Here is a 21,871-nt window from a genome sequence, read left to right as displayed (position 1 = left end):
TCCAGAGGGAGACCGGTAACCATGTGCAATAAGCAGTAGAGGAAAGAGCATATTAATCAGCTTTGCTGATGTTCCTGAACTGGGAGGTCTTGCAAACACTGAGGCCAGAGACAACTAATACAAAGGGGCCCAGAGACCTTAGCGATATGGGAAGGAAACAATAGATTTATCTTGGGTTAGAGGGAATGGGGGGGTGGGAGAATGCAAGCTACTACATTTGTGGGGGGGACCCTCTGAAATACCGACATCTTGGGAAGGAGAATCATGGGAAGCTGTGTGCTGGAAGAGCCTGAAGTCTGTAGGAGGTGGGCACAGGCAAAGGAACCTGTGCGAATGGGACTTACTGGATGGGACAGCAACCGGGGTGAGGAAGAATGTGGTCAGCTGGAGTCTCTGGGAGGCACAGGAGACTTGGAAGGTAGTGCCTCTTTGGGGGTGTGGAGGGGTATAGGAGAAGTGGTCAGCAGCAGTCTCTCCTTAGTGGGGTTTATGGGGAATGTGGTGGACTGAGTCTCTGGGGGGAGCGTGATATGCAGCAGTGTTTCTACAAGGAGGGGTGTGCGCAGTGCCTGGGGGTGGGGAAGGCAGTGCAGGTTTGCAGAGAGATGAAGTCAGTGGAATTCTCTGTAGGGGGCACATGTCAGGGGGACGTGGCTGGCAGAAATGTCATGGGGTGGTTGGATCCAATAAACGAAGTAGGTCCAGCTCCCTTGTGGTAGAACAGGTGTTCCCATTTGCTCTCTTAAGAGGGCAGGGCAACACCTGGGAACCAGGAAGAATCAGAGAGAGATGGATGGAGCCACCTACCTCCCTGGTGATACAGACAGACCTAGCAACCTGGTGAATCAGAACTTCCTGAGTGAGAGTCAGGAGGAGGGGCAGGTGAGAGCAGGTTTCTTGGGGGAATGCTAAAGGCAAGGACAGCAGCAAGAGGGGTTTGCTGGATGACCTCCTCGAGCCAGAGCTGAAGTGGGGAGGAGCAGGAGCAGCAGCAGAGGGAGCTACTTGCTGGCTCGGAGCTGGAAAGCAGAAGCTGAGGGCCAGAGAGGGGCATAGGCCAGGGGCTACTTGTTGCTGTCTCCTCGCTGGAGAGCTAAGCTCAGGGAACAGTGAGAGGCGTGGGGGACTAAGGGATCCTCCCCTGGTGAGGATCAGCTCCCAGCAGAGAAGCTGTGGGGGTGCCCACTGGGAAGAGTAGGTTTGCACTCCGGTGGGATAGCTGTCCTGGCAGAGGGATAGAGAGGACTGACCAACAGACCAGGTGTGGCAGAAGGCGCTGGAATACAGGATGTGTCACGTCAATGGCTGAGGGGATATGTGACTAAGGACTACTTGTGCTGGGGTGAGAAACGGACTATGTTTTGGGGCTTAGTTTTTGTACTGTTTACACTGCGTTCTTGTAATAAACCAGCCCCAACGAAGAGGCAAGAGAGCATGGTCTGGAGTCCTTGGGTTATCTAAGAGGGGAAACTGAGGAAGGTAGGTGTGTGTGTGTTTTATGCTGTGGCCTGCTGCTGTAAGATGCTCCAGTCAGGGTTGCCCTCTGACAGGAAGTAGCTCGCACTCAGGGTGGGGAGTGAAATGGCGCCATGAAGGGGCCACAGGGGCATATCCCTGAAATCTGGGGAAACAGCAAGCTCCTTCTCCTGATGGAAATGTTGATATGTCTGATGAAAACCTTTACACTGGGAAAGGGTGCTGCCTTGGGACCTCCCCCGCGAGCGTTGTCAGGAATAGACCCTAGTGAAAACCTGCTGCAGGGACTAACCCTGGGCCCCTGGCTGATCTCTTGTACGGTCACAAGGGATAAAACTGCAGTCTGGTGTGAACTCTACTACAGCACCGTGACCAGGTTAGGGAGAGCTGCCCCACAGCTGGTGACATGTCTTGCATTTTAGGTGCCCATCTAACTCCGTACTGCAGAAAGCGGCTGTTGCGTCCTGTCTATTTGTATCAAACTGGCTTCTCAAATACAGAAGCAGGAAACCAAGGTGATAGAAAATATTGCTCATGCGGTGGCAACAAGCCCTGTGTCATTGCAAGGTGGGTGGGTGTCCCACACCCAAGCACTGACAGATTAAGGGGTCTATTTAGAGGCTTAAAGCTAAAGGACATGGGTGGTTTGGGGGGATTACTTCTATAGAGGCTATCAAGGTGTTCCCTTGCAGGTCAGTGGTGCAAACGTAGGTCAGGCTGTCAGTGACCCAAAGTCGCGGCTGTTTGGTGTTCTGGGCTACATGAACCCTGAGTGTGAGTTCGCTTGCTGCTGGACAGGGCTCCACATCACAAAACCATGGGTCCTCCAGCTGGCAGGATCAGCAGTGCCCTAGAGAATATTTTAATCAGATAGTGCAGACTTGAAAGGGCTACCCCTGAGGCACCTTCTTCCCCCAGTAGTCTTTTCAGTATTCTTTACTGGACCATGAGGCATGGTTGGCCCCACATTGCAAGCCTACATCATGGTGTGAGCAGGGGAGGGGTGCAGAGGACATTGTTTCTCAGCTGTTCCAGGCGATCAGGGAAGGAGTGCAATGGATTGTATTCAAAGGGAGCCTGCTGCAGGCATGAACAGATCTGGTATGAACCCTGGTGCAACTCCATTGACTTCGCTGACTCTGAATTTGGCCCTCTAACTCTCGGATTCCGGCTCCTTTATAGGGGAAAGCACCAGCGTCTTCTGGTGAACAATTTTCCCTCCATCCTTAGCACTTCTAGCCCACCTCTCGCACTTGGAAGTGGTGCTTCATAGCAGGTTCTGCTAATCTGGTTTCTTTAAAGCACTCTATTAATATCCACTAATAATCACCATGGTGCTGCTGTTGTTACGAGGCAGGTAAATAAGCATCGTTATCCCTGTCTGACAGAGAGCTGGGATGGTTTGCCCTCACAACAAGGCAGCTGAAGTGCCAGGAATAGAACTCTGGGTTGCCTGCCTTCCATGCTGAGCTGCTGAGATGGGGGACTTTGTGGTGAAGGGGAGCTGATGTCCCTATGTCTGGGGCCTGTTTCCCTGAAGGCGCAGAGACCAAACCAACATGTTTTAGGGTATTATCTTCTGCGAAAGACCTTGAAAGTAGCAGCCTTCATTCTAATAATAATAGCTGGGGCTAGTCCCACTTTGTGGCTAAGGAAGAGAGGTCTCATTGTGAGAAGTTGGTTTTGTTGTTGCAGGAACTTGGTAATCATCTCTCACAAGCCCTGGCAAAGCAGTCTGTTGGTGACTAACATAGTCTTATTCAAGCCCTCCTCAGTGGAGGTGGCTCCTCTGAGCACATCTGGGTTAAGATGATTCTTTCTATTCCTCATCTCCTGTAGCTCACCTCTTCCCTCCTGCAGGATTTCTTAGCAATTCATGCTTTCTGACTGTGTTAAACCTGAGGTTAAACCAAGCTGAGATCAGGATTTCCATCTACCCAGTTGCCAATGTAAACAGAACAAACTACCATCCACCCAGAGATTTTACACCCAGTTCATCATCCCTGGCATGAGCACCCTTAGGTCCATGGAGTTTCATCCTACTCATAAATGAGTCTCTGCACCTGCAGTGCAGGGAAATGGTGTAACCGATCTGCTTGGTGTCATGTGATATCATGCGCCCCTCATGACCTCTCCTTTCCTGGAATGATCTGATGGGAAGGGCATGGCACTTGCCCAAGTTGGGGAGGTCTTAGGGAGCTGGCAAGAGGGTTGGCACTCGGTATTGTGTTTTGACTTCTCATTTCTAATTACCTGCAGGACTCCAGGTCTCTTACAATGACAATTGCTTTCATCAGGACTTTGCCCTCTGTGCACTCCAGTCTTTGTGCTCTTGACTCTGCAGTTTGGAGGCACCTGCTCTAATGCAAACAAAAGTATGTGCTTTAGAAAAAGCAGTATGTTTGTCCCTAGGACACCTACTGGAGAGGTCAAGTGGATTATTATCTACCTCTCTCAGGCTGCACTCCGTGTCCCCTGTTAATGGAATAAATAGTCTTAGTATGCATAGATTTAAGGCCAGAAGGGATCATTATGATCATCTAGTCTGACATCCTGCATAACACAGGCCTAGACATTTCACCCAGTAATTCCAGCACAAAGATCATATCTTAAGGTTGAGCTAGAGCATATTTTTTTAGGGAGACTTACAGCAGTGTACTCCAGGGCTTCTCACTGCCTCTGCCCTCAGTGAGTTTTAACCAGGTTTCTGCCACTTCACAGTTCCTGGCAAACACAGATGCCATGGTGGGGCATGTTGAGCATTCGTCCTTTGCATCTAAGCACATTATACGGCTAAGGACTGGGACCTGATACTGGATGGGGATATGGGATTGTGTCCCCTAGAGGCTGGTACCAGCAACTGTAGTAGCCTGCTACTTGTGTGTAAAAAGATTTATCTTCTAATTCAAGAGGTGGAGAGCCGGGTCTTTGTTAGAGTGCCTAAGTTCAGTTCCCAGTGATGGCTGGTGTGTAGAGCCACTGTGCATTGCCTTAAACCAAGAGAAGGGGTAAAGGACCGCAAACAATAATAGATTGGTTGCTGTCACTTTAACAACAAGACCAATTCAGTTCCCTGCAGGTTGGACAGAGGAGGAGACAGTGTAGTGAAAGCAGCAGGACCTTTCCAAAGGGGAGAGAAGTCAGGGAGGTAATGTTAATAGGCCAGTAAGAATGGGCTCAAGCTGTTGAAGTTGAGTCTTCAAACAAAAATCTGTGTCTAAGCCCCCCAGAGACTGATTTCCATGCCTAGTTTACACAAAACATGTATGAGAAGAACAGTGTGAGGGACAGAGAATGAGTTAAAGGGAGAAAGACATTGAAAATACAAAGATAAGATTCCAGAGAGAGAGACTGAAGATTAGTGTAAGAACTGCCAGAGGGGCCCGTCTGAGCAGCTGGGTGCCTCCTACTTTATAATACACCAAAAATACATTAAAAGGGAACGATTCAGATTGCAAAACTAAGCACTCAAAAGTTAGGAAAGTACCAGAATTCAGCTTCCCCATGCAACCTTAATTCAGCTTGAGGCAAACACCTGGAGCGAATAATTTCAGCTGAAATGGCCAATGTTTGGCACAGTTATAAGCAGCTGAAAACAGGGTCTTAAAATGAAAAGTATCAGGCCTCCTGAACAGCAGCACGATCAGGTCCTCATGTAATATAACTACTTCTCAATGTTCGCTATGGGGAAGCTGGGAGTGGAGGGTCTTTGTGTAGTACCTTTTGGCTGAGTGTCTTCTCCATGCCACTTGGTTAGATCTTTCAATTCCCAGGTAAGCATCATCTTTTCTCTCTCTCTCTCTCTCTCTGCCTCCATTTACCCTTCTGTGAAATGGGGAGGTGGCTTCCTCACAGCCCCATGGTGAGCCAACAGTAGTGGCAAAGTCAGGAACAGAACCCAAGTTTGCTGACTCTTGGCCTCATTTTCTTCCATGCTGGTTTCTCTGTAGCTACACTTTACGGTGCAGATTAGAGTATTCCCCTTAGAGAGGAAATTGCAATCTGCCTTTTTAAAGGCCTGCAATAATACCACTAATAAAATCAAATCAACGGAGAGAGGATTTATCCTGTTAGCCCATCTGTTTGCAGCCTGGCCTCATTATTACTTACTGCCTCTGAAATGCATCAGCATCTCTCTCCCTTAACATATGAATAATATTCAGAGAAGTCAATCCACGTAGGAAGTGGCACAGGGAAGGTTACACGGAGGAGTGATTCTTATTTTGATTAGACTTCATTTCTCATCGACAGCTAGCCTCATGTCAATTGCATACCTTTCGCTGCCGGAGCCTCCAGGGAGAGTTTTGCAGGGAATCTTTTAGTTTTATTTTGATTGGGTTTTCTTAGAGACTGGCACCACAGCAGAACACAGATCCTGACTTACACCCGCATAAAGTGGGAAGAAATTCAGGAATCATAGTTAGCTACATGGGTGTGAGGTGAGAGGAGAAACTGGTAGAGTTAACACATTCCAAGGCATGAGACAATACACTATGGATGCAGGTTGATGTAAGAAGGTGACAGAGGTGCAGCCATGTATCTGCAGTGAGGATGGGGGAAATAGGTGCAAGAATGCACCAGGCCTGCTGCCAAATTAAGAGGGAGCATCTGATTTCACCCTCTCCCCCATTTCCCTCCCTGGGTGGGGGTTCACAGATCCAGCAAAAAACCCACAAAAACCCTAAAAACTAGAGCCAAGTTGCTAAGGGTGCATCTCTACAATGCCGCTGCTGTTCGGACTATGATACATGGCATGTGGCTGGTGTGGCCTGGACAGATGGCTAGGGGGTGGGGAGAGGACAAATTGGGGCGGGGGGGGGAATGGAAAGAGTTAATGACATGACCCAAACTTTTCCTCAGGCAGGGTGTTCTGAGAGGCCATGTGTGGAGGGGTCAAGCAAAGGACTGGGAGTGAGGACTTGCTCTGTGACCTTGGGGCCTGTGTCGTCTTAGTTACCCTGTATGTGAAAAGAGGATCATACTTGCAGACCTCACAGGGGCACTGTAAAAAGCTTAGTGTATTGTTTGTGAGAGAAGCTTCAAAATCCTACTTGAAACGCACAATCAGTGTGCAAAGCATGTAGACATTAGTATTGACAAATCAAACGCTCACAAAACCAATGTTTTGGGGCTCCTTCGGTTAACTTGAAATAAACAAAACAATTTTCCGTCTCTGAGCCTGTTTCGGCACTTCCTGATTCTGGGAAGCAGCTGAAGCCACAGCCCCAAAAGAGCAGGAGGAAGCTTTGTTATTGTATAATCCCAGGGGGCTGAATATGTGGAGCAGGGTTGGGGGGTGGGGGGGTCCTGTAAACCAGACCTTTTAGAGGTTCTTCCATCAATATTAGATGAGTTGGAGTTGCAGATTCAGCATCTATTGGCTGTATTACAGTAGCACCTTGAAATTCCACTCTAGGTGCTGTACATGCCCATAAGACCTTGCCCTAAGCACCGATAACCTAAACAGACAAAGGGCAAGAGGGGAAATGGGTACAGAGGGGGGAAGTGACTATCCCAAAGACACTCAGCAGGTTGGTGGCAGCACTGGGAACAGAGCCTATGCTCCTCACTCTCAGTTCAGTCCCTAGCCACTGGACCATGCTACCATAAAGCTCAGGGTTGGTTGGATTCAGGGCTTTGGTTCTGGCTTGTCCCTAGTGCATGAGCAATGTGAGGATGTTATGGTCTCGCTCATTCAGTGTAGAATAACTGTGGATTGAAGCTAGTCACCTTTTTCACTCTTGTGACAATTGTTTAATACACGTGGTTGCAGACAAGGCAGCTCCACAAATCTTTTTCTTTCTGCTTTTCCAGCTGACCTGGGTTCAGGGTGAAGATGGGAGGGGTCTCTTCTAACCCAGGGCTTGCGGAACCCTGGGAACACAAGACCCGTCGGCCCATGGTCTCGCCCATCTCTAAGATTGCTAGAAGAACTGAATCTTAGCAAAGGTACCAACAATGTTCCTTGAGCAAATCTAGCTTGGGTCCAAAGATTGGTGAGCTCAGTTGAGTCTAGGACGCAGCTAGCATACCTCCACACGAGCTGGCATGAACTTCACTCCGAACAGGAATAGCAGCCATTCTCACACTGGGGCCTGATCCTGCTTTCATTGAAATCTGTTGGAGTTCTGCAGTTAACTTTAATTGGAGCAGGATTGGGGCCCAAAAGGTGGGGACGGGGGGAAGTTGTATTATTAATTAGAATTTTCTCATATCTTCTAGAAGTGTCTCTCATACAAACTGTGCCTCTTAAAGTGCTGTAGAGAACAAAATAAATAATGGAGTAACAGAGCATGGTGTTCTAGTTGGCTCAGTTACAGAGACAAATAATACACATTATCCCACTCTATGGGTGTAATAGCTGAGCAAGTGAAATTAAGATGTGTAGGCAAGGGAGAAAGGCGATGGTTTCAGATGAGAATTGAAAGGACATGAAGAGCTGGTGCTCCTGAACTGTGCATAAAGATTGTATGATATTCTGAAAGGTGCTTAAGGATTAGACTGAACGCTTGGTAAGAGTTTGTTGCACAGAACATTTAACAGATGTCAAATTGCAGTCAATTTGCTGTTCATAGCCCACACTGTCCCGTCTTGTGAAAGAACCCACAAGGGAAGGCAAACTCCACAAACTCCTGCTCAGAGCTTGTTTCCTCTGCCGCCTCTGGCTGGGCAGGGATCAAGCCATTGGAGGAAAGAGATACAGGATGCTTTTTGGAGCTGATAGTGCTGCCTCTGAAGCTGGTCCAGGGACAGAGCTTGGTTCCTAACTCTTTCACTGCCTGACCTCATCTTTAGCAGCTGTTGAGGCCACCATGCTTATCTGATAAGGGCTGCTTGCTTTGGACACTGGTGTTTTCCTCACTGCAGGCCAGAGGAATTGCTAGACCCCCATGGGACAGGGCTGAAGCCCAGAAGTGCTTCAGAGCACAATCCAGATTTTGCAATCAAGGCCTCATTTTGGCAAAATAGCATGAGAAGCCCCAGGCTTGACCATGATGTGAAGCTGCCTATTGGTATGTGGGGGTGTTTCTCTGCCCCTGGTGGACAGGCCGATTGTGATTCGCCAACTGTGCTCCTGGGAGATGGACACCCTGCTCAAAGCTTGCAGTGTAGAAAACCTTTAGGCATCAAAGATGAAATCTTCAAACGTGGTTGTGTAAAAGTTTGGGTTCCTAAATAAGTGGCCTAACTTTCACCAAGGTGTTGAACCACCGCAGCATCTACTGAAGTCCACAAGAGCCTTGGCTAAGTGAGTAAAGACAGCAGGATTTGGCCAGATGCTCCTGAATTTGAAGGATGTGGTGTGCTTCTGAAAGGGACTAGAAGGAGAAGTTGCTCGGCACCTCTTAGAAATACCCAACAGCTCCCAGGACTGGGCCCCAACTGTGTGACACTCTCTTTAGCTTTCCTTTCTCCTTCCCAATCTCAACCCCGCTCCTGTCACTTTTTATTTTAAAGGGAAGCCCCTCCCCCAAATTAAAATACATTGAAGTGACTTCAATCAGGAGAAAGGAGGCAACTAATAATGGTGTGGGAGAAGTAGAGGAAAGGCTCAGGAAACCAAGTTCCAAGATTCTCACCCTCATGTTGACTTGGCTATGTTGTGCATGTCACGCTTTCTACTCATTTGTTGAATCAATATTTAATCTATTGCTGTTCAGGGCATTAAATGAATGTTCGGCATATAAACGGGATGTACTGTAGTTAGCCAGAGTTTTCAAGCTAAAATACCTAAACTTAGACTCCTAAATCCATAGGTAATGGGCTGGTTCTCTTTCTTCGCAAGGTGATGAGCACCTGCAATTTGTAAGTGTTCAGCACCCCCGACAAATCTGGCTACTTATTTAGGTGCCCAAGCATGGATTTAGGAACCTATGTTTTAGGCATCCAAGTTTTAAATGTTTGGACGCTGCATAAAAATCCTAGATACCTCACAGATAATTGAGAGCTAGCATTGCTAGGATAGCCTTCATTTCTGACTTGTTTAAAATAGTAACTTTCATTCTGTACTAATCATTCTGTTTGTACAGAGAAGTACATGGCGGGGAACTAAAAGCATAGGGCAAATATCATGATTGTACCACCTATGCAGCCTCTCCAAACATAGCATGCCCCAACTGGACCTGGACTAGAGGAGGGGCAATTGTTCCCAGCTGATCTGTGACTACGTAGCTCGCTTGGCCAAAATGCCTCTGGAGGCAACAGGGCCCTCAGCCATGGGGGTTCATAGCCTGGGGATAAGAAATCTGTTTGCCCCTCGATATCCTATTTAGAAACTGATGGGACCCATCAGAGAACTGCTGGAAAGTCATGCTGTCTCAGACTGGCTCACTCCCATCCATGCGAGGTTGGTATTTATCCTCCCTTTATGGAGGAGGGAGGAAACTGAGGCCCAGAGGAGTGAAACGACTTGCCCAGGCTCACACAGTATGTTGGTGGCAGAGCCAGGAATCCTGACTTCCAGTCCTAGGCCGTGTCTAAGAGGCCTCTTTTGGAAAAATGGATGGACACAGGTTCACATGATCGATTCATGATTATGAGAAGTAATGTAGGAAGAAGGATATCCTGAATAGGAAACCAGGATTGTGAGTAAAAGATGTACTTCTTGGGAAACCTGTTCCATGCATGAGATAATGAATTATTATGTATACTACTTTAGTGCCCGGAGGCCCTGCTCAAGGCCCCACTGAGCTGGGCACTGTACAAACACCTGGGAAGATACCACCCATCCCGAGGAGCTTGTGTCAACCCGGTCAGGCCCTGTGGGAAAAGAGTGGGGGTGGAGAAAGAGGGAGCGGAATTGATCTCAAACTTCTGAAGCACCAGTAAACTGCCCTTCCTCTATGTTGTGGGCAACCTCTGCCCTTTCTGACAGCCTCTGGGGTTTGAGAGGGCATGGAGGGTGAGACATGAAACAAGATGCCTGATTTCCTCTGTGGAGAGCAGGGAAGATAATCCAGCCGCTGCTTGTCAAGAGCCCATTGTCTCCTAAATGACCTTCTGTAAGAGCCCATGGAGTCTGGCAATTAGAAACATGTGATATCAGGGCTCCAGTTACGGTGGTAAAGCAGCCTGAGGAAAATACCCTCCTGGAGAGACAGCAGGGGCTCAGGCACTGTCAGGAGGAGCATCTCCAGAGCCACGTTTCCATGGTAACGGCATCCACAAAACTGGTGGTTGGCTGTTTTGATGCGTTTGCGGGTGGGAGCGGTTTTACTGCAGAAAACATGGGGTTCTGAGGGGTCTGTTCGCGCTGCATCCTCAGGAGCAGGCAAGAGAGAGGAACAAAGGCCCCTGTAAGGAGAGGCAGTGAGCCAGAAACAAGAAACTCCCCTCTGGGTCTCCCGTGCATTGGGTGTCTGCCATACTCTAGGATCTGCGGGGATCATACAGCACCAAGCACTCTCAGCCCTTAACAGATAGTCACCCAGCAGGAGACATCCCTACAGTCAGAATGGCACATCTGGGGCTGGGGTTTTAAATAATTTATGATGAACTTTGGTGTGACGGAAATGACCACTGTGATGGGTTGCCCCTGGGGGTGCCACCTGGAACTGGGGTACCACTGAGCCCTCTGACCCACCAGCCTGGGCTCTCTCTCACACTGTGCTGCTGTGACATCCTCCAGTATTCACACAGGTAGGTTCACACGCAGCTGCAGTAACATGCAGGCTCTGTGACCAGCCACTGCATAAACCAACAGAGAGGCTACAGCCAAAATAACCACCAGCTTCACAGCCCGAGACCCCAGAGCTGTACCGTCCTGCCTTGGCCAAAACCCCAGCCAGTATGAATTTATTATCCAGTTCACCTCCCCATCAACGTGGAGAGGAAATGCAACAAGCCTGTGTTTAAACCAAGCTGAGATTTTTTTTTTCCCCCCAGATGCTTCACTTAAAGGCACACTGGGTTTAAATTAAAACATAAAACAAGTTTATTAACTACAAAAGATAGATTTTTAAGTAGGGCTATTGATTAATTGCAGTTAACTCATGCAATTAACTCAAATCGCAATTAAAAAATTAATTGTGATTAATTGCAGTTTTAAGTGCACTGTTAAACAACAGAATACCAATTGAAATTTATTAAATATTTTGGATGTTTTTCTACATTTTCAAATATATTGATTTCAATTACAACAGAATACGAAGTGTACAGGACTCACTTTATATTTTTATTACAAATATTTGCACTATAAAAATGACAAGAGATGGTATTTTTCAATTCACCTCATACATGTACTGTAGTGCAACTTCTTTATCATGAAAGTGCAACTCACAAATGTAGATTTTTTTTTTTGTTACATAACCTGCACTCAAAAAGAAAACTATGTAAAACTTTAGAGCCTACAAGTCCACGCAGTCCTACTTCTTGTTCAGCCAATCAGTAAGAGAAACAAGTTTGTTTACATTTACAGGAGATAATGCTGCTCGCTTCTTATTTACAATGTCACCTGAAAGTAAGAACAGGCATTTGCATGGCACTTTTGTAGCTGGCATTGCAAGGTATTTATGTGCCAGATAGGCTAAACATTTGTATGCCCTTTCATGCTTTATCCACCATTCCAGAGGACATGCTTCCATCCTGATGACGCTCATTTAAAAAAATGTGTTAATTAAGTTTGTGACTGAACTTCTTGTGGGAGAATTGTATGTCTCCTGCTCTGTGTTTTACCCGCATTCTGCTGTATATTCCATGTTATAACAGTCTTGGATGATGACATGTTGTTCGTTTTAAGAACACTTTCACTGCAGAGTTGACAAAACTCAAAGAAGGTACCAATGTGAGATTTCTAAAGATAGCTACAGCACTCCAAGGTTTAAGCATCCAAAGTTCCTTCCAAAATCTGACCGGGACGCGGTGTAGAGCATGCTTTTGGAAGTCTTAAAAGAGCAACATTCTGATGCGGAAACTACAGAACCCAAACCAGCAAAAAAGAAAATCAGCCTTCTACTGGTGGCATCTGACTCAGACGATGAAAATGAACATGCGTTAGTCTGCATTGCTTTGAATCATTATCGAGCAGAACCTGTCATCATGGACACACGTCCCCTGGAATGGTGGTTGAAGCATGAAGGGACATATGACTCTTTAGCGCATTTGGCATGTAAATATCTTGCAACGCCGGCTACAACAGTGCCATGCAAACGCCCGTTCTCACTTTCAGGTGACATTGTAAACAGGAAGCAGGCAGCATTATCTTCTCCACATGTAAACAAACTTGTTTGTTTGAGTGACTGACTGAACAAGAAGTAGAACTGCGTGGACTTGTAGGCACTAACATTTTACATTGTTTTCTTTTTGAATGCAGTTATTTTTTGTACATAATTCTACATTTGTAAGTTCAACTTTCATGATAGAGAAATTGCACCACAGCACTTGTATTAAGTGAATTGAAGAATACTATTTTTTATTTTGACAGTGCAAATATTGATAATAAAAATGAGCACTGTTCACTTTGTATTCTGTGTTGTAACTGAAATCAATATATTTGAGATTTTATATAAATATATTGGATGTTTTCCACATAGTATTCTATTATTGTTTAACAGCATGATTAATCATGCTTAATTTTTTTAATAGCTTGACAGCCCTAATTAAGTGATTATAAGGGACAACAAACAGATCAAAGCAGATTACCTAGCAAATAAGCTTTGTTTTAATTTGTTTAACATACTAGATAGGATATGAATTAGCAGTTTCTCACCCCAAGAGATGGTATAAGCAGGCTTGTAGATTCGTACGGGACAAGCTGCATTTGCTTTGCAGGTTGGGATCCCAGGTTTTCATAGACAGGATAGAAATTCCTTTAGCCTGGGTCCAGCACCTCCCCCTGTTCAGTCTTTGTTCCTCAGGTGTCTTCTTGTGTGGGGAGTGAAGAACACCAGATGATGTCACTCCCTGCCTTATATAGTTTTAGCGTAGGTCACGGGAACCCTTTGTTTTAAACTTGGTTCCCAGACCCGTTTGTGGAAAAAATACAGACAGCCCAAGATGGAGTCCAGAGTCATGTGACCTGGTCACATGTCCTTGCCTACCTTGCTGAGTCATAGCAGACATTACTTACAGGCTGCCTGGAATGTTTCCAGGAAGGTTAAGTTCTTCCAAGGTCCATTGCATTTTCATTGTTGTACCTGAAAGGCTAGTTGTGGGTGTCACCCAGAGTAAGCACATTTGAACTACAGCTACATAGTCAATATTCATAACTTTAGATACAAAAATGATACATGCACACAAATAGGATAATCACATTCAGCAAATCATAACTTTTCCAATGATACCTCATGTGACCTGTCTTGTACTAAATGCCTCAATTATGTCATAACCACATCATAATATCACTCTGAAGAATATGGGATGCAGTGTCACAATCACTCTAGAGCCTGAAATCTTCTGAGCACAGCACTGATGCAACAGCATGTGTAGGGGGAGTGTTTGTTGGTCCAGGGGTCAGAGAGCAGTCTGGTCTCTTTCAAGTGGTGGTCTCACAGCTGAGGCTGCCAACTCTTGCCAGACATAGTGCTGGTTTCTGGCAAGGCTGAGGGGACTCTATGTGCATGGTCACGTGATAACCAGGAGCTCTGGTCCAGCTTTTCCAGAAACCAGCCTCCCAAATCATCCTCCCCGCTGAGCACTGCTCACCTGGGAAACCCAGCTCTGCTTGTGTGAACCCTGTTGGACTCAGCCCCCTCCACACATCACGCCCAGACTATCACAAAGGCTGGAAGGCCTGGGCCACCTTCCTACTTGCCCCATGAAGTGCAAGGTGTTCCTACCAGCATGCTTCTGGTGCAGGTCTAACGTCCTAACTGGTGCTTTCAGCGCTCCCTGTCGGTGAGTTTTCTGATAGGGAAAAGTTAGGCAGACTTTCTTTAATGTCCTCCAGTTGCCACTAATGAGCAGTGGGGGTGCCACTCCATGCCACCCTAATTATCACCCCTCTCCCAAGCCTGTGTCTTGTACAGGGGGATGCTAATGCACTAAACACTCCAACAGTTCCTAACTGCAGTATGTGGGCAAGGGATCATAGCGGTTTGTGGATGGGTCCCCAAGCAGATACCCATTCAAAGCTTCAGTGGCCACTTCTGCTTTCCTCTTAGCCCCACCCCCACCCTTCACTTCCATCCTGGAGGGATAACGGAGCTGCACAGATGGCAACACTGGCACTGGGAGGAAGGGTGCATTAGTTCACCCTAACGTGCAGGTTTTATATCTCTAAGGAGGGACAGGGATCCTAACATCTGCAGCTTTTCCTAGAGTATGTGAAACCCCAGCCCCTTAAATCCAGCACACAATGGTCTTTGTATTCTTACTTAAGGACTGAGAGTTCTATTGAAGACTTTAACCCCCACTAGAACACAAGCCACAAGCATCCAGAGCTGTTGAGCTCAGCAGTGGGTGGGTTCTTCCTTCCCCGGGGACAGACGCTCATGCAGGGCTGCTGATTGAACAGAGTGGGAGCAGCTGGAATTCCAGCCACTGGTCATTAGAGCTCCCTATTCTCCTGAAGGCCATGGCTCCTGGTGCCCCCAAGGTACAGCCCTGGGGTAGGTGTGAGAGCCACCCCGGGGTAGGTGTGAGAGCCACCCCAGGGGAGCTCCCAGAGCCATGTGCCTCAAGAGGGTGCAACATTTCTGGGAGCCCCCTGGTGTACACCTGCTACTCCACCCTGTAAGGGGTGCAGCAAATGTCTGAGCAGGACCACAGCTAGTCCTTCTCCCGGCATCTTCTCCTCCCCCGCCAGGTTGGGCTGCCTAGTGACTGCAGGAGGGCTCCGCAGGGGCAGCTCCTGCAGCTGGGATTGTTCTGGTCGCAGGCTTCCGCTGAGCCTTGGCTGGAGTGGGCAGCGTATGTGCTTCCTCTATGGCAGTCAGCCCCAGCTATCCCTGAAATCCAGCCATTCCTGGGGCGGCGCATGACAGTGCAAAGCATCCCTGCCGGGCAGTTTAAGCACAGGACCTGAAGAACCATCTTTTTAACTGAAACTGCAACGGACATTTTAGGTGGGGGTGAATGTAAATGATCTACGTTAGCGTTTCCCTGGGGTGCTGGAGCTAACACTCCTGCTCTTATTAAAATGCCATCGGACTGTCGGATGGCCACATGCATTCAGGAACCTCAATGTTATGCCTCATCTTAAATATGCTTCTGAGCACCGTGCCGGGGCACTGGTTCAATACTGCCTCAGTTGGAACCTGAACAGAGTCACCAGCACCGCTTCCTGCAACAAGCTCGGCCCTCCTGGGAGCTCTCCTGTTGAGTGCTAACTTGGCCCAGCCGTGCCTCGCGTATGAGAATTGCTTGGTATCGCAGCCCAAGGTAGAACTCCTATGAGATGGGTAGGGATGGGGGGAGGGCTAAAACATTTCAGAAAGACCCTCTTAGCTTGAACCCTTGTTCAGTTAATACTCTATATTTCATTTACTTCTTGCTAGAGTAGCAAGACCAACAGTCCTTACCCAGACCAAATTCCTTCTGGCTGTGCAAGGCATCTTATCTGAGCAAGGGCAGAAGGGGGTTGGACCCTTTATTACTTAACCCCTTTCAGCAAAATGCAATTTTCATAGAATTAGATCTCCTACTACAGCCAAATTGCACAGGTCCTAAGGCCGTTAATCATTGTCGATAGAAGTAAGTGCTAGGTATGGAAAGACTTCAGGATTCGGGCCCTATACTTTCCCACACAATGCGGGCTGTGCGTAGTTCCAGAGGAAGCTAATACGGATTAGTGCTGCATCAGTCAGATTACACCCTGTTCTTGAGTACTTCTGGCTTTCCCAAGGAAGCGCAGATTCACTGTCTCAACACACCAGGCTGTGCACGGGTCTCAAAACATGTCTGCGTTGTGACTGATCGGTTCGGTGCTTCCTGTGACACGTTTGGCAGGCTGTTTCAAACTAAATCGCTCTCTTAGGGCCTGACTGGCTGGAGATGTAAAACGCAGGGAGGCTGGCTACGAACCACTTTTGGGTGATTCTCGAAAGAGTCGGAGGCTCCAAGAAGATGGTCACCATGACCACGTCTGTGCCTTAGTCGCTTCTGTGGGATCCAAGAAATGGTGACAAAACAGCTGTTTTTGTGCTATTTCTACTCTTCTCCTTCTAGTGGGAATACAAAGGCGAGCATCTGTCCTGCCAAACTGGGAACCAAAGCCCAGATCATTTGCTTCTTCCTTTGTCCTTATTACCAAACTACTGGAGTTTCAGTATGAATAAGACTGGAATGGCTACTTTAAAAAAAATCAGTTTATTAAATAAAACATCTTTGATATTTGGGTTGCTCTGAGCTGCAGGGATGGTGTCCCTAGTCTCTGTTTGCCAGTAGCTGGGAATAGGCAATGGATGGATCAGTTGATGATTACCTGTTCTGTTCATTCCCTTTGAAGTACTGTCGGAAGACAGGATACTGGGCTAGATGGACCTTTGGTCTGACCCAGTCTGGCTGTTCTTATGTTTTTAAACACTCTATCCAGATTCCGAAATGCACCAGACTTGTGCTAAGTGTCATTCAGAGCAGTGGTAGGAGTAAGGCAGGCTAGCTTGTGTGATCTGAGGCACTCTTAGGGGTGGGTTAACACCAGGTAGCCAGAGACTGGATGGTTAGCATCAGCCAGTCACTGCTGGGTGGTGTTAGCTGGTCTACCACCCAGGGGCACTGTTTGAAGTGGACAGCTGGTGGTTTCTAAGGCTGTTATGAGAAATAACAGAGGTGCCTTTGTGTGCTCCAGAAGCCTCACTGAAGTGGCATGAACAGCCAGAAAAGGCCTGGGACTCTTGCCCAATGTGAGGAAGGAGAAAGCAGAACAAGTGCCTATTTATTAATGATCTTGTAATGGGGAATCCTCTGTCTACATTGGCTGCCCCAGCCTCTGCTGGTCCAGTTCACGGACTCCATCTGTACATAAATGGAACCGCCTATTGCAATCACTTCTGAACCAAATGCTCTAACTGACTTCAAGGATGTGGCATGGGGGAAGGACCTTTAGTGGTTCTTTGTTTTTGGTTTTTAGATGAAAAAAGCCTGTGAGGGTCTGAGCTATAACAACTTCTGAAGATTTCTAGGGCTGGCTCTGATCAGGTTTATGGGTTTGGAAGCTGTTGATTTCTAGACATCTTTGTTCTTTGTCAACTCAAATGCAATTATTCCACTTAGCATCCTCCACTGCAAATCATTGATCACCGATCAAAGCAGCCAGTAATTTAGCAAGGCGTTGGGTATTTGAGACAAGAATCACCTGGCCAAGAGATCCATACTAAGGAAGTGGAAATCACTAGAGAGACCGAACATCACTGACACTGGGTGGTACGATATTGGCCTGGAAAAGCGTGCATTCTGTTTAAGAGGAAAGGTTAAGAACCTGATTCTGATCTTGCATTGGTTTAAATAGGGAGGATTCATACTGAAGTTAATGGAACTATGTCAGTTTTACACCAGTATCTGTAAGATCAGAATCTGGCCCTAATATGTTATGCTGAAATCCTCAAGATTAGGTCCTTAGTCAGGTGTGTGTATCCGACAGCCTTTTATGTAATAAATTAGTTCTTTATTGTCTTTTCCTGATTGCTCATGATTATATTTGCTGGATACCCAAAAAGTCCTATTCACTCTCTCCTCTTCCTTACGTCCCTGAATGTGTGCAAAATAGTTAAAACAGAAAATATCAGGGTTGGGTGTAATGTGCAGCATAATATACCATTACACAACTAGTCTTTATCTCTCACTATTGACACCGGTTGGAGAAGAGGTACTCAATCTTTACCAGCTGCAGAGGCACTTTGTCATTCAGTGGAGCCACTAAGCAATCATGGTATGATTACTGTCATATCCTTTTTATAAAGGATGCTGAGACAATCACTCCAACCAGGGCAGTATCCTTACTGCCAGTTGCTGTGTTTGGACAGTTACTGAAGCAAAAGGGATTCCTTTGCAACACGTGGGTCTCCAGATTGCATCACTCTTTGATGGTGCATCATCATTTGTTGTGGTGTTCGGGAATCACTTAGTCAGTGAGTCTTCCATTTGCCAATGTGAATGTTGGTGAAGGCTCAGTTTGCTGCCTGACTCGAGTGCACTGGGACAGTGTGCAGGGAGGCTTGGCAAGTCAGCAATATTTTCTCCCAAAGCAATGCATTCTGGAATGGATGGCGCAGCTCTGAAAGGCTCCCCAGAAGTTTAACATTGGACGACCCGGGGAGGAGTAGGCTATTGCTAACCCCACCGATCAGACTAGAGTCTGAGGTGCTTTGGACCTCCGGAACGGTATTTTTGGCTTGTATATTTATTTTGCTATGTATTAAAAAAATATATGGTCACGATTACTGAAGTCTACTTTTTTTCCCTATTAAACTGACTGCAGAGTGAGTCAAACATCCCAGACGGCTGGGGTCTGCATTCCAGGCTACTGCCACAAAGCAAAAACAGCATCATTCAAACACTTTGTGAGATCCCTAATAACTGGGGGGCTCAGTTTAATGTATTTAGCTGACACTGAATCTGATGGCACCTGCACAATCCTGCCCTAGTTGGTGAAAGGGGAAGAATTCTCTCCCTCTCTCCCCTCCTGGAGGCTGGAAGGGCAGCGGGCATCTCTCCACTTCTGCTGACGGCTGCGAGGGAAAAAGATGCAATTGGCTACTTATGTCACACCTGGGATGGGATGGTTGGCTTAGTCCGGCAGTAATCCATTTGCTTTGCACTCTCCATGCTGCCTGGTGAGTGCTAGGCAGCATAAGGAGTGCTCCTGAGATCTGCCATCCCTTGACTGTTCATGAGACCTAGGCCAGAAGTGGAGTGCTGCTAGAGATGTAGGTCCTGATAGACTCTGTGGAGGGAGTTGTGTGACTTGTGGCTGTACCCTGTATATATAAACTGCCTTAGTCTCTAAGAACAAAATTCCAACCAAACAAAACGCCACCGCAAGTCTTGTTTAAAGCATGCAGCGACTTTGTTTTCCATCTCCCTCCTGCAACAGGTGAATAACTTCTCTCTCACTTGCTATGAGCCGGCAAAGGGAACATCAACAGGCATGTAGAAAACTGTATGTTTTCTCTGAGCCAGCTGAGGATGAAGAGTGAAGCAGGCAGCTGAAAATGATCATGGCTCAGCCACTGTGCAATGGTAATGCTAAAGTTATGTTAGTCGTATGTGACTAATGTGGCCTCGCTCTTGTGCCATTGATCTAATGCTGTCACGTTGGGATGGACCATAATCTAAACATGCTGACCAGGGTCTGGTTTTCTCACTATTTGTGTAACGGTCCAAACAAAAACCCTAGCTCCAATAGGGTGACCAAATGTCCTGATTTTATGGCGACAGTCCCGATTTTTGGGTCTTTTTCTTATATAGGCTCCTATTACCTCCCACCCCCGTCCCAATTTTTCATATTTGCTGTCTGGTCATCCTAAGCTCCAAACACGACTGAAATCTGGTGAAATTCAGGATCTGTCTCTGAAATCCATCGTGCCAGGACTATCCTGGCCCAGCTGTCTCCATATGATTAGGATGTCCTAATAAAACATGCTCCTGACCCAGGTATGGCACAAGAGGGCTGCCTTCGTGGTACAATTGGCATGAGACAGATGACATAGGGGAGACCTATCCTGGTTGGGGTTATCATGTCACTGATATAAGGATATAGCTGATATGTCCTGACTGCCATGTCCTGCTAGTTCAGTCTCATGGCAAGAATATCGTAACCAAAGTGACTGTACCTGCTAAAACGTAAAGTTCTCGTGGTGATATTTTTCTCCCTCTGTTTCTCTCTCTGAGGTGCTGTATGTAGAGCACACACTGGCACCATGTGATGCTGGAGTTGCTATGGTAACTTACCGATGCACTTGTATTTGAATATCAGTGTAACAGGTCAGGTGAAGCCACGCAAGTTATTTTCCTATAATTTGCTGAGTGGTCCAGTAATTCAGGATCTTCAATTCCCTTGTTAGGCCAGCTGATGGCTATGGAAATAACTGAGATCGGAGGAGAATTGGGATAATTTAGCTGATACCTCGTGGCACTTGCAGAATTGCTACTTTGGTAATATGCACTGCAAAGCATTTCCTTACAGCAACTTTGGCTGTGGTGGAGAGGCGTGCGCGCGCGCGCGTGTGTGTGTGTCCACATGCACTTTATAAATGCACAGTGAGGGCAACTGGAAACGTTACTGGTGCATGACTTTGAAGCAGTGGGTGCAGGCTGAGCCTCCTTTCAAACAGAACTACTCTCAGCAAGGGTCTCCTCCAAAGCTTTTCAGCCATCTCACTCCACCCAGTTCGGCAAACAAGGGGGAACAACTCCAAAGTTACTGCAAGCTGCAGACTAAAGTGCTGATTGCATCACACGCACACTTGGCAGTAATTGCACACGGGTAATCCCAGCTGTCCGGAGTCTGCCCAGACAGCAGGCAAGGGAAATGCTCTGAACACCTCCTCTTCCCTCCAGATTGCATCTCTCCTTTGGGATCAGGCCAGGAGTCACACCGGCTTCCCTGCAAAACGTCTTCAAAAGAGGCAGGAATGAACAGTTAAACACCCCCTGGGCTTCAGCTGCTGTTTAATATTTAACAAAACCAGTGGATTTTTTTTTATACTAGCATGAACATTACTGAAGTCAGGGCACATCTGTGAATTCCACTGCACATCTATGCAGCACTGCCTGTATTTTAGTTCTTTGGAGATTCTCAGTGCTCACAGCATAGCAACCAGGTATAAAAATATAAGCCTTCTCCTATACACATGAACACACAGCAACAGACAATCAGGGCACCAGATCGGCTGGCGCATAGGTGTGGATCTTTTCATCCTCTAGGTTACAGGTGCCTAGGATCCAAGCCAGGTTCATACTGGTCAATAGCCTATAATCATTGGACAGATGTCTGGTAGCCTATGTGAAATGAGCTGGTGGTTTTAATGGGCAGATGGCCATATTTACGAACTAGACCTCTTCCCCGCACCTCACCATTGGCCCTCTTCTTGACAGTCTCCACAGAGAGGCTGTGTCTGAACAGGTCAAAAAACATCAATTCTCCTCTGGCCACTAGAGGCGACCCCCTCCAGCCAGTGCAGGAGAAGCAACCTTTTGTGTCTCAGCCAAGCACTGATCTCACGTGGGCAGCTGACAATCTGTGTCAGTGCTGACCAGGCTGAAACTGGTGCATTTTGGAGAAGGCATCCACAGCCTCGGGAATGCCTATGTCCCCGCTAAAAGCCTTTCTCATCCTCTGGTTTCTTTTTGGTTACAATGAACTGATGAGCCCTTAGTTCCTTTCTGCTCAGCATGGACCTTCAACACCTCGAGGACACAGGGTTTGCTTTTCTGTCCCTGGCCAGGATCTTTGTCCTTCTCTTGTTCACGGGTGGTCTGCCTGGCTGCCACTGTCCACTCCAGAGGTGTCAGCACT

The sequence above is a fragment of the Natator depressus genome, chromosome 18 (assembly GCF_965152275.1).
Source record: "Natator depressus isolate rNatDep1 chromosome 18, rNatDep2.hap1, whole genome shotgun sequence".
Lineage (NCBI taxonomy): Eukaryota > Metazoa > Chordata > Testudines > Cheloniidae > Natator > Natator depressus.
Note: the sequence above shows the minus strand (reverse complement) of the source record.